The 13597-nt window shown below is 40.6% G+C and overlaps 1 protein-coding gene and 1 long non-coding RNA gene across 12 annotated transcripts in view; one reads left to right on the top strand and one right to left on the bottom strand.

Annotated features, from left to right (window-relative positions):
• Positions 1 to 13597, top strand: part of ARVCF (ARVCF delta catenin family member) — a 603575-nt gene that overhangs the window by 546737 nt on the left and 43241 nt on the right. The window lies entirely within an intron of this gene.
• LOC142818491 (uncharacterized) overlaps positions 1 to 13597 on the bottom strand; it is a 33320-nt gene that overhangs the window by 4497 nt on the left and 15226 nt on the right. The window contains exon 2 of the long non-coding RNA XR_012895981.2: positions 5438 to 5543. This is a non-coding gene — a long non-coding RNA (uncharacterized LOC142818491). The remainder of the gene's footprint in view (positions 1 to 5437; positions 5544 to 13597) is intronic.

The following is a 13597-nucleotide window of genomic DNA, read 5'->3' as shown; positions in this document are numbered from 1 at the left end:
TGTCCCCAAGTGGCTTGTTTCACTGTAACAATAGTATTTCCCATATATTTGTAGAAACTAATAATATGTGCTGGGGGAACTTGGAGAGGCAGCAAGAAGAGACTTCTGGAGCAAGAGCACAAGTATTTTGGAAAGGTGATTGTTTCCATGGTAGCAGCAGTGCTATAAGAATCTTGCTGCTTTTCTAGACTGATTCTCCAGTTGTAGAGTTTCTGCTGCTGAATCCTCTCTCCCCGCACAAAGGGTGCCATTGGGTTTTCAGCTCTGCTGAATGCAGCAAGAAAGCATACTATCCTGATCTCTCTGTTTATATAGCCTAACACACTGCTGTGTCTGTTCCTGAGCAGGGGGTGGGGAGATTTCAGGGGTTTGCTAGCCCTTTGCTGGGCATCAGAGTTCTTGGCCATTCCTGCCATTGCAAACTGCTTTTCAAAACAATGTTTTTTATCTTTAACCTCCAGATTACAAGGAAAGCCCACCATAACCACAGAGTGGCATCTAAACCTAATCTCATTTCAAAATACAATGCAGACTTAAACCACCCCAGAAACTACACATCTCCTAAGTGGTAGTGGTGGGTTTTTTTTTTCTTTGCTTGAAGTTTTTTTTTTTTTTTCCAATGAGGTTGAAAAGTTTTAAAACTATTAACCACTGAACAGTGAGCATGATCACCAGGTCCTATCCTACAAGGTGCTTCGGTGATTCCAGATGAAGTCAGCAGAAGCTGATGATCTGGTGCATAGCACCTGGAATACACAATCCAAGTGCAGAGGAGTGAACCAGATGACCTCTTAAGGTTCCTTCCAGTCCTATGAGTCTATGAAATGTGTAGCAGCCTATGGATGTCAGAAGAAAACTAAGAAAAAAAACCCAACCCAACTGACACTTTCTTTTAACACTGCTTCAGAGAACTTGGCGAGGTGGGGGTGGGGGTGGGGGTGTATGGCTAGTGCAACTGCATTCTAGAAATGCAGCTTCGATAAATGTTTAATAACAGAGATATAACAGATGACTCTCTTGCAGTTTATTCAGACTTTCATATGTTTGTCTCTTGCAGAGTAGCTCACCACGCTCCCATAGTCACTCACAGTGCTTGCCTCTGCGTTTTTAACAATGCACCTGTTGTTTTCTTTATGTTCAAAAAGCGTGAGCCTTCATTCTTCTCATTCTTATGGAAGCCTGTGGTGTTCATGTAAGAGGATGGGCTTGGAATTCCAACTGAAATTTCCCAGCAGGCCATTGAGAATGGATTCTAGGATTGCTTGCTATTGCATTCTAATTCTTCTTTTTCTTCTTGCAAAATTTTGCTGAATATTTAGATTCAGTTCCTCATTTTACCAATTAGGCAGCATCAGTCTTTCAAAATTACTCACTGTGCACATATATTTAGGAATAGAGATTGTGGGGATGTCTTCTGTTGGCATGTCTAAATAAGCACTTCCTGCCCCGCAAACTAGACTCCAGCAGGCCACTCAGTAAGTGATGTGCATGGCACATTCCTATTGCATTTTGACACACCCTCGTTTCAAATTGCAGTATGTCATCTCACAGTATGGAAAGTTTCATGCACATCAGCTGAATCCACATGGATGCTTGGTGAGTGGCCCATTGGAGTGCTGTAGAACTACTCCATCTCCTCCCTCCCTCCCTCTCCAGCTTGTTGACCAGGAAGTGCTTATATTGACATTCCCTTAGAATCTAGCCTTTTAAGGAATATTGTAACCTTTTAAGAAATATGAATTTAATCACTTGTAAAGGAAATACTAAGCAAGACTGTTTCAGATGCATGCATGAAATAAGGCTGATGGGTTGGAAAGATGCAAGTTGCAGCACTCTCACAACAAGAACTTTAGAACAACCAGTGATAGTTAAAGTACAGCCACATTCACTTTATTCTTCTCCCACGTTTTTCAATGTTAACGTTTCTTTAGTGGAAAAAGAATGGATACCCTGAAACTAGAAAGTCCCTCAGCCTCTTCACATTCTGTGATCTGTGGCTGCATGGGGGCTATATAATAACCTACTTTATTTCACAAGTCAGTTCCCAGATCTCTAGTGCCTGAGGCTGACACCCAAGAATATAGCTTTAATATAATAACTAGCAGTATTTTTGAAAAGCAAGGGTTCCTTTTGGTAAATTTCCTCTTTCTAGCAGGATGTGAATTTGTGGCCATTATAAATTCATGGAAAATGAAATTTATAACGCGTGTGCTTATAACATCCTAAACTAGCATGGCACAAATAAATGCTCATGGAATAAAACAGCCTGAATAACAAAATAGCAGATGCTGTTGTAGTAAAGGTAGTCATACGGGAGGAAGCTCGATAGTGTTCAGCAAAGAAAGGCACTAGAATCAAGAAACTTGTGAGTGCTGATATCAGCTCAGCTACTGACTTATTGAATGGCCTTGGGCATGTCTGCTGACCTCAGAGGCTATGTCTGTATCAAGCATATTCTCAACCTTTTACACCATTACACTCCACTATGTTGCCTCATCTTGTCAGAATAAGTAGATGACATGATAGTAAAAACAGCAGCAGCTGCCAGTGCTTTATCTATAGTAGAACTCCTACTATTGCTAGCACTGCTGGTACATGTGGAAAATCTTAATAGAAAGCACAATATAGACCTATTCTCTCTGTCCTGGATGATGTTATTTACCATGCAGAGGTGTTAAGTAATTTATTACATGAAGTGTTTGGAAAATGTTAGCTTGTATAAAGTGCTTAATATTTTTATTGTTCAGCCTTTTAATGGTTTTCCTTTCTATTTTTATGGATAGCTAGTGTCACCAATGATCTGCTGAGAGAGAATCTATAAATAAAATTAGCTCTTTAGAAGAATTACTGCCCAGGTAACATATTTAATTTTGCTATGGCAACAGATGTTACCTTAGAATGATGAGATAAATGACAGCATTTTAAAACTTGTACCACTAATGTGTATTTACATTTCCTTTTCACTTGGGATTGAGGTAGGTGAAGATAAAATAGATACCACTAGAAAGTGACAGCTATCAGGTTGTAACTGCTGCTCTGTTTTCTCCTCTTTTCAAACTACCCTGTATTATGCATTGCTGCCTTCTTTGGCTGAGAAGAGTTATTACTCTTCTTGGTTTGTGTGTGTTTTTGATTGTCTCATTTGCCACTTCTAGTCTACAAGCAATTATAATAGTTACTCGAAAATAGAATGACTGTTATTACAGAATCCAGCTCATTATGCAGATGCTCTTATAGAATTGTGTATAAACTGAGAATGTGCCAAGCAAGTCTGCCAGAAATGAAAACAGAAGTGTTGGAGGGAGAAGTGCATTTTCCACATCACTGCAGCTGTCTGAGTCTTGAGACTTAGTCACAATGGTGAAAAACTCTACACTTCCATCTGAAACTGTAGTTTTAAATAAGATTCCTGCCATGCCATTTCTTCAGTTTAAATTAAGCAGCAACAACATAAGAGTATTCCATTTAGCATACATGTATTTAAAAAACAAAACAATGGAGTTGATGCTTCTAAGAAGGGTGAATATCAAGAAGTTGTCTGGTTGCTACCTAATATCACAAAGAGCAAAGAATAAGCTCCAAGCTGCTGCTGTCTACACGTGGAGATTAAATTGACTTGTTGAAGTCCTTTACAAAAACCTTGTTGCACAAAATTAAGAGTGTCTCCTGCTGTTTGCCAAAAATACTGCAGCAAAATTCTGGTGACAGAGGAACTTGTTAAATTTCCTCTGATAGACAGTTTCAGAATAGTGGAGGCAGAATGACATTGCTGCCTTGGATGTCCTGCTGGATAATCAGAAATATCACACACACAAGTAAAAGAAATGGTCAGAACTCTGGCTAAGATGGTAAACTGAGTCCTCTTGCTATCCAGGTGGGAATAGAACATCCTGGGTAATGTTTAAAAAAGGTCTAAATTATTCAGGCACTTTTAAAAGTGGGATTAAGTCTCCTAAATTTAAAATATGATCCCATGACATTTCTCTGTAGAGTATAGGACACCCCTGCCCTGCTGAACAATGTTCTCTAGTGCATTGACATGGGTTTTGCATGAAATGTGGCTGAATGCTAAATTATTAATTGTAAAGAAAGGGAATATGGCCTAGTTTATAGGATATGGATGTGAAGAGCTGGGATTCTTTGGTTCTCGTCTCAAAACAGCCACTGAAAGTACTGAACCACTGCAGCTGGAGATGTAACCAGCAGCTCATGTAGATGTATTCAAGTTTAGCTGTAATCTAGCTAGTTCTCTAAAAATAGTATTGGTTGAACCTCTAGTTAAGCACTCTCTGGTCCTGCAACACCCATGGTCTGGCATGATTTTAATTAGTTGGATGTCCACTAATCATGGGTATAGCCAGTTTCCTGGGGTCCCATAAGATTTGTTTACAACCTTAGACCTGGTTCTGTGTTCTGTGCTGTTGTTTAGCTCCAGTTTATCACTAATATCTTCTAAGAGCCCAGTAAACAGTGAAAGTATTGGTAATGCTGCTAGACAATACTGGCCTCCTGTGGTCTGGCAAATTTTCTGGTTCATCACTGGTCATGCTTGAAGAAGCTGAACTAGAGAGCTTCAGCCTGTAGTAAGGATGCTATGGTGTCCTCTCGTCCGTTGTTTTGATGAGCTAGCAAGATTATATCGCTAGCTTGAGTAGGTCTACATGAACTGCCATTTACAGTTCCTTTCTCATCTCCCACCCCAGCTGCGATGTTTCCTCAGCCCTGCAAGGATGCGCAGCATTAGAAGACTTTGTGCGTTCCCATGGTCCCAGAGTTTCATTGGCCTGGGGGGCAGAAGAGGGAGTATGAAAAGTCTCCTCTCACTGCCAGGGTCATGGGCACCTAGGAGGATCCGGGGAGCCCACCCGCAGACCAATCATGGTCTGTTGGTGGGGAAGCAGGGAAGTACCTTGGTCCGGCCACTTCAAAAATTAATGCCCATCCCTGCTCTAAGCCTTGCTGTACACTAGGGAGTTATTTCAAAATAACAGGCTGGTTATTTAGAAATCTGTCCTCCTGGTTTCTTTAGGGAATAACGCTTATTTTGAAATAGTTATTTTGAAATAGCTTTAGTGTGGACACGCCACTGCTGCTATTTTGAAATAACTACTCCCCAGAGTCATTAGAAGTAATTACTCCCCAGTGCTTCATAGGGCTCTTAGTTGAATGGAGCCTCCCTCAAGAAATTTCATGGTTTTCCGGTTGTAGGGGCACACTATTTCAATTTTATTATTTTGGGATTTTTTTTCTAATTTAGTTATTTCAAAATAATTTCCTAGTATAAACATGCCCTAAGTTACAACTGCACGAACACATTGTCAGGTTAATTTAGGGCAAAATTCAAGTCACAGAATTTTTAATACTGAGTTCTAATGTGCAAGACTGCTGACTATGAGATCTTAGCTTGACTTTCAACGGACTGCAATTAATAACTTACATTCACTGTAATCTGAGCACTTTCATCTGGGGCCATCATAATACGTGAAAACATGGAACTCTTGCAGCCCCATTTTTCAATCGCTTTTCAGGAACATGCTTGAAATCTTGAAGAAAAGCAAGAAGAATGAAAAATAAATTAGCTCCATAGTCCTGAATTCATGACAAAAGGAGACAATAGACAACAAAGGCCTCCAAAGAGGTCTTTTCTATAACCGAATAAAGAGAGAAGCAATGCATATACCATGGCCCACTCAATTTCAGTTCAACAAGAACAGTTTTTCAATGCTGAATGTTAACTACAAAATTAAAAGATAACTTGAAGTTAAAAATAACCTTTTACCTCAAGAATTACTTGATGCACAAGGAATGAAATTAAGTTGTATGGACTTTGTAGAAGGGTAAATATCAGAATCAAAATTTAAAACTTCTGTTTCCCTCTATTAGTAATAACTAGTGCATTTAGCTAGACCACCATTGCAGTCCTGTTATGTGACTCAATACTTTGTAAAGTGCTCTGAGATACTTTGTATGAAATGTGCTATATAAAACCAAATTCAGTTGTAAAACTTTTTGAGTACTCTAGATGGGCTTAAAACCTTCTCCCTCCATTCTGGCGGCAGAATGATATGACTTATGGTGCAATATACGCATGTCTATGCATCAAAGAGAAATTACCTTGAACTTCTGAGATAAATTTTATGTAATAAACAGCCCTTCGGTGCTGCCTGTTAACTTAAAAAAACAGTCTGTCCTTTGCATGGTTTGAAATCTATTATCAGTCCTGTCCAGCTCTTGTTTGCTTTCCAGCCAGGGAGGAGATGATCACTAACCATCTTAATGTCAAATCATCAACATGAACAATGATTGCTGCCTGGGGGAAGCAAGCCATTTTTACTTCAGTTTTGGGCCACTGTGCCTAGCTGAATGTCCCATCTCACTCACAGGAGCAGCTAGCAAGTTAAAATAATGGAAATGCTACATGTTCATTAAGGTCTAAACTGTGACCCATCCTTGCTCAGAAGGGCAAAGATGAAATAAGTATCCTCCCCCTGTGCTAGCATTAGCCACAGTTGCAGTCTTTGTGGTGTCTAGGACACATGGAGCTGCATCCTGCTAATTTTCCCAGGTTGGGCCATAGATGAGGCCCTAGCTTTGCTGTCCCTCCACATCAAGCAGCTGGCCAGCTGCAGAAGGGTTCACATTAGATATGCTCTCTAGAACACACCACTTCATTAGGGTGGTTCTGCAGTTATACCAACATTAATAACAGCCTGGTCTGGCAGTAAGCAAGTGTGTGTTCCTAAAAGGACTTCTTTGAATTGTTGACCTCACTGGACACACGAGTCAACAGAGTATATACTTGAATGAAATTTTCTTTAACCATGACTTTTTAACGTCCATCCCATTCCCACAATCCCCCACTCATTCGTTTGAAAAGAATCCATCAGGGTTAGCAAGGAGAATTGTGGATTTCTGGATGGGCCAAGAGTGGCAGTGGGGGAGGGAAGCGTGAGTAGAAACCCAACCAAATAACAATAAGTGTTACAAAAGCATTGCTGATGGTTTTAATGGGTATCAGAAGTTCTAAAAGAAGGGCAGAGAATTTATTATTTTTGCAAGAAAAGGTTATGACAAGTTCAGATTCTCAAACTTCTACTCATGAGTTACATGGAGTGGAAGGGTCTGACATTTCATGACAGCTCCTGCCCTGAACTGCTTGCTAGCTAACTAGACAAGGCGGGTATAGGGTGGCAGGAGAAACAGAAGCATAAAAAGGTGAAGTGATTTGCACAAGGTCATACAGCAAGTCTCTAGAATAGCTAAGATTAGGCCCTTACTGATCTGATTTCTAGACCAGCACCTTCGACCTTGCTGATAAGACTTTCAGATAATCTTCCCCATTCTAGCCTGTCATTTTTTTCATGTTGACACTACATTCATACGCAATATCAGAAAGAATATTTAATGAGTTCTGCTTTGAGATCTTTGAGATCATAATCATCAAAACTATGATCATGATCAAGCGCATAATTACATCATGTCCTGCTGAGAACTTAAAAAATGATGAGGGAAAAGCTTCTCCTAAGACTCTTGTAACAAATGTGCAGGGACAGGAACATGAAAAAGCCCAGATAAAGAGATATGCTTTAACTAGTTTCCCAAATGACTTTTAACCACTTAGCAATGGAGGCTTTTGACTTCTTCTGAAAATGTAGGATTTCCATTCCCCTTTCTCTGTGCATCTTAAATAAGGGTAAGTCATACGGTTACAAGCAGCAGCATTAGCTGTAAGCATGAAAAGGTAGCTAAGAGCCAAATCTGTGACAAAGATGACTATGGTGCTGGATGCATAGTGTGTGCTGGGACTTGTCAAGAAAAAGAAAACATAGAATATTAAGAGCATGAGACCTAATCCCACTTACTCAATGAAATGAGGTCTGCCCCAGGAGAAGAATATTTTCTTTTGAGTTATGGGTAGGTTATAAAATTGAATATGCTCAGGGGAGCACATATGACTCCCAGATTTGTGTAACTTTGTAAGGCTTTCCTTAGTAAATACTGTGTGCATAGGGTTTAATACAACAACCAGCTTCTCTCCTGAGGTCTGCCCACCCACCTATTGAAAACAAAACTCAAGCTGAATCTGGTGGGGAAAAATTTTAAAACATTTTCACGCATGACCCTCCCTAGGCTGCGTGTTGACAACAGTGTGTGCCTGACCTGCCTGAAAGCCAGTGCTTCCAGTTTCTAAATCCAGCTGTTAGCCAGAGAGGACAGCTCAATGAAGAGCTTCCAGAGCCTCCCAGCTGTGTGATTGTAAATGTTTAAAAATTCATGTACCAGCTAATGTGATGGAAAATGCATTGAAACACACATCTGATGATGTTTGTTGCAGAATTCCTGGCACTGTTTTTGTTTTCTAGACTTCATACAGATATGAATAGCTTCTACATGGAATTATCCACTTTCATCTAAAATCTATAAAATGTTATTTTAAAAATGAACATCTCTTCACCCAAATAATCGCTATCTAATTGCGTAATTGTATCTGATTTTTAAAAATGAAAAAAAAATAAAAAATTATATCTCTCCCAATATGACTTACCCCAAGATTGGAGGGGGACTTACTATGTTTTTTAATTGTGAGGAAGTGAAGGGATTTAAGCATTTATCATAACTCCAAATGCTGCTCTGTTTGGATATGTCTGCTCTGCAAAGAAAACCCAAAGCACTTCATCTCAGAGCCTGAGTTGACGGACTCAGACTCATGGCTCTTAAGCTGCAGAGCTAAAAACAGCAGGGTAGATGTACATGCTTCGGCATTAGCTTTTGCGTTTAAAAAACTAGTCATATTTGTGGCAACACTTGTAGCTTTGGGATCTATCTTCTACTTGAAAGAAACCTGCGCCTCTAGGGAGCAGTAGGAGAAAGAGGAAGGTAAGAGAGACTGTGACGTGTCTTAATAAAGCATTTTGAATTTGACACAGCAAAGACAAACCTGGTAAGATGGATTGAATGAGGATATGGTTGAAACCAGTGTAGGGACGGATGGTAACACCAGCAGTGTTAGGTTGTGTGTACAGTGGAGGAGTGGAAGAGGGGATGTTGGAAAGGACAAAGTTACAGTAATCAAAGTACTTGGGCAAGGGTTTCAGAGGTGTACGTATGACTTTGTATTACAGTAGTGTGTAGAGAGGTTCCATTTGTGATTGGGGCCCCAATGAAGCAGTTCCTTCCCCTAAAAAGCTTCATCTAAATAAAGACTGACAATAGGTAGCCGGGGAAACCGAGGCAGAGATCTGCATTAACCTGTCTAAGCTCACAAAGTAGGTCAATGGCAATCCCTAAAATAGAATCAGTCTCCAGAGTCTCCATCTGGTATTCTCTACATTAAACCTCTCTGCCTCCCAGTCACCCAGAGAATGCAGATTTTGATATCAGACAGATGACTTTATTTTTATAGTCATCTGCACTCATTACTGCTTAAATCGCTTTAGCTTCCTTCCTCCTATAAACTTTATTTGTCCCAGATATGCTGTTGTCACTCTTTGATCAGGGTATTTGAGGATGGACCTGAAATGCCCATTCTCTTCAGAGAGCTTAAAGGCTGTTTTGTATTCTCTCTGCCTCCCCACTGACCTGGCAGCAATTTGATGCTGAAAAGCTACTTTGTTCCAGTTCCTGGGAGATGTTCCCATTGTCTGACAGCAGCAGACTGGATGTAATAAAGAGAGGTTTAGAAGCACAGGCCTTCCTTTGGAGACATGTGACAGCTTTCATGAAATTCAGAGAAACTAAAACATACTTTTTGACTTCAGAAGTTGAAGTGAGAACTGATTAGCAGTTTCAGACAGTGAACAGGATTGGAGGATGCATTTGGATCTTCATACTGTAGCTTATTAAACACCCAGCAAGTTAGGAGCTTCCCATAAATGGATCTGCTTATTAAGCGCTTTTTAATATTGTATAGAAGGGCCTTCTCATAGTACTTGTACACATTAATACCAAAACCCTTAATGATATTTTTGTCACTACAAACTTCTTCCCACTGCAAGTCTCCAGCATGGACCAAATACTAGCCCTAATGAGGAAGCAGTACAGTTACGGTTGAAATTCAGGTTGCATGCTTTTTTCCAGCACAAAACAGAACTACCTTTCCCGCAGAAGTTCCATCTTTGAAAAAGTCCTCTTCACAGTCATTTTCTCGAGCTTGCATCAGAATACTGAGAATACTACTTTTGCTGGTATCCAGTCTCAGAGGGGTTAGCTGTGTTAGTCTGTATCTGCAAAAACAAGGAGTTCCGTGGCATCTTAAAGACCTATGCATTTATTTGGGCATAAGCTCTCGTGGGTAAAAACCACTTGAGAGGCATCTGATGAGGTACTTTATCCCACAAAGCTTATGCCCAAATAAATCTGTTAGAATTTAAGGTGTTACAACTCCTGGTATCCAACGTAACATTGGTGACATCACTGTGACTTTGAACTTACTTGTGTGTGAGATAAAGAAGATCAGAATGTGATCCCTTCTTCTTTGCAATGACAATTTAAAATGCAACCCTGAAGGTTGATATCCAAGTTTGTAATCCAATGACATAGAAAGAAATGAGGCTTTCCCTTCAGAGAATGATTTTAGTTGAGGATTTTAGGATTAGGTGTACCATGGTTTGTATATCTTCTCAGTGTTTGCGTATCAGGCTATCCTTCATTTTCAATTTGTGTGCAGGTTGAAACTCTCCAGTTCAATTCACATGTGATGTGATTCAGAGGAAGCCAAAGGATGCAGAATTCTATTCTCTCTTGTTTCCTGATGCAAATTTGAAGAAATCAGGAACAACTGAATTAATACTTGTTTTGAAATGAGAGCGTCAAAGTCAACTCCCTGAAGTATGAGTATCCTAGAAAGAAGCTTTTCAAACCATAAAGTTAGCTGCCAAGTGTGGCATTATATGTACATTTTGAAAGATCTGTTTTGTTTTCTAACTTGTCTTTCCCCAGGCACTGAACATGAAACTTAGACAACCAGCCTTTCAGAGTGAGAACCTGACAGGTGCCAGGCCTACATAAAATATTGTCTGTCTATCCACATCTGTTGAGGCTTTTACACAGTGCCCATCACTGTGGAATCTGAGTACTATGTTATGAGTGTACATGCTTTTTAAACAGGAGTAGAAAGTTTCTGATGAGCTTGTGAGTGTTTGACATGTGACGAGCAGAAGTCCCATAGTCCTGTTCCACACAGTATACAATCTTCACACTGGAGATTATCAAGTCTGTTCCCCGCTCTGGCACTCCGAATGCAGAAAGTGGGGACCTGCTAGAGACCTTAAATACCTTGCCTCTAAAAGCTTTTGCTTAAAAAAACTCCCTAAGGTCACAGATTTCCTGGCCTGGGGAGGTAACTGTCCAGCGTCAAGTGATTTTTTTGTTTGTTTTTGTTTGTTTAAAAAAACCTCCTTAAACCCAGGAAGAAGTACTTGAACTTCTTCCACACCGTTATCCCTACACTCTTTTACAATAAGAGAGCTTGAAATAAAAAAAGATAAAACAAACTGCAGTCTCTGTTAACTGACTTCTCAGTCTAAACAGACACACACAGACCTCCTGCTACCTTCCAGGACATAACAATCATATCATTCTCTTAAAAAAAGGTGGCTTTATTAACAAACAAAAAAAGATATGTTTGGTAAAGCATACTTGGTTGCTTAAGTGTTACAGAGCAACTGAGAAAAGAACAAATTAAAACACAGAGAAAATGGTATCTCTGGGTACAACTTTGATATGGTGACTCAAGGAAGGGCACATAAACTTAGCACGCAGAAGTTTAACCAAACAACAAAACAAAGTACATACCTTGATCCTGACTAAATATACATTTTCCCTATCTATTCACAATCCATATTTTAAGGTCCAGTCCATTTTCAAGCCCAGTATTTCTTGCAGGCATGGTAGTTCTGCCTGGTTCAATTAATTTTGTGTCCCCCAGCTCCTCACTTAAAACTCACACAGAGAACAGCAGGCAGATAGGGTATGTCTACACTACCCCACTAGTTCGAACTAGCGGGGTAATGTATGCATACTGAACTTGCTAATGAAGCCCGGGATTTGAATTTCCCGGGCTTCATTAGCATAAAGCCGGCGCCACGTTCCACGAGGAGTACAGATAGTTCGGAATGGCTACGTAGTTCGAACTATCTAGCCCGTGCCGCGTGTAGCCGCGCGGCACGGGGTTCGCACTAGCCGGCTTTTAAAAATGGCGGCGCCGGCTTTATGCTAATGAAGCCCGGGAAATTCAAATCCCGGGCTTCATTAGCAAGTTCGGTATGCATACATTACCCCGCTAGTTCGAACTAGCGGGGTAGTGTAGACATACCCATATATATTGTCAGTTCAGATTTCAACACCCTTTGCCATTGGCTCTCCTAGCTATCCAAGTTTAATCTTTTAGTCACTGAATGCTGGCCAGAACTCCTACTCATCATATGCCCCCCAAATCATTGTATGCCCCCCAAGTCACAGACTGTGCTGAACAGGCTGTCCCACGCTGGCTGTGATTTCTTTCTGGAGGTTTAGGATAAAACATAGTTAATAATTTACATGCACACACTAAGTTCACTACTGAATATATAAAAAAACTAAATAAGATCCCCCTCATGCATGGAATACAATGACTTAGATACAGGGAGAGTTTTAACTGGCTTAGCCTGGGAAACTTTCATGGGAAACTGCATCCTCCTGAGATGTATTGTATGTCAAAGTCTTAGCCAGACTCCACCAAAGGAATTTCTTGTTAGTTTCTTTGACTGTGTGAAGCCACTGCAGAGCAGAATGGTCAGTCTGCAGATGAAAGGGTCGTCCCCAAATGTATGGTCATAGCTTCTCTAGAGTGTATACAATGGCGTAGCATTCCTCCTCAGAGATAGAGCAATGGCGTTCCCTCTGTTTTTTACTGCGGAACACAACAGGGTGGAATTGTTGACTTGGCCCGGTTTGCATCAAAACTGCCCCCACACCACACTCTGATGCGTCTGTGGTGATGAAGAAAGGTTTGCCATACTCTGGGGCCCTTAGGACAGAGTCAAACATAAGAGCAGCCTTAAGCTGCTTAAAAGCTTCCTGACACTGCTCAGTCCACTTACATGCGTTTGGCTGCTTTTTTCTAGTCAGGTCTATCAGTGGTGCAGCGATCTGACTATAGTGCAGTACAAATAGTCTGTAATATCCTGCCAAGCCTAAGAAGGATTGGACCTGGGTTTTGTTTTTTGTTTTGTTTTGTTTTTAATGTAAGGACAGGCCAGTTTTGGATAGCCTTGACTTTAGCTGGTAGAGGGTTGATAGTCCCTTGATCCACCTGATATCCAGGTAAGATACCATGTTGAGGCCTATTTGACACTTCCGAGCCTGAACAGTTTGCCCTGCCTCCCTTATACTCTGGAAGACACAAAAACTTGGAGGTGGTCTAAGTGTTCCGCCCATGAAGATTATCTGCAACTCTCTGGAAGGTTGCGGGTATATTGCACATGAAAGGGAGAACATTAAATTCATAAAGCCTCACATTTATGATAAAGTCTGACCTTTCCTTAGCTGACTTGTCCAGAGGTACTTGCCAGTATCCCTTGGTTAAGACCAGGGAGGAGATGAACTGGACATGTCCCAA

Source organism: Pelodiscus sinensis, chromosome Z, assembly GCF_052426305.1.
Source record: "Pelodiscus sinensis isolate ZL-2025 chromosome Z, ASM5242630v1, whole genome shotgun sequence".
In the NCBI taxonomy this organism is placed as follows: domain Eukaryota; kingdom Metazoa; phylum Chordata; order Testudines; family Trionychidae; genus Pelodiscus; species Pelodiscus sinensis.
The sequence above is the reverse complement of the archived record's forward strand: the minus strand, read 5'-3'. Positions and strand labels throughout refer to the sequence as shown.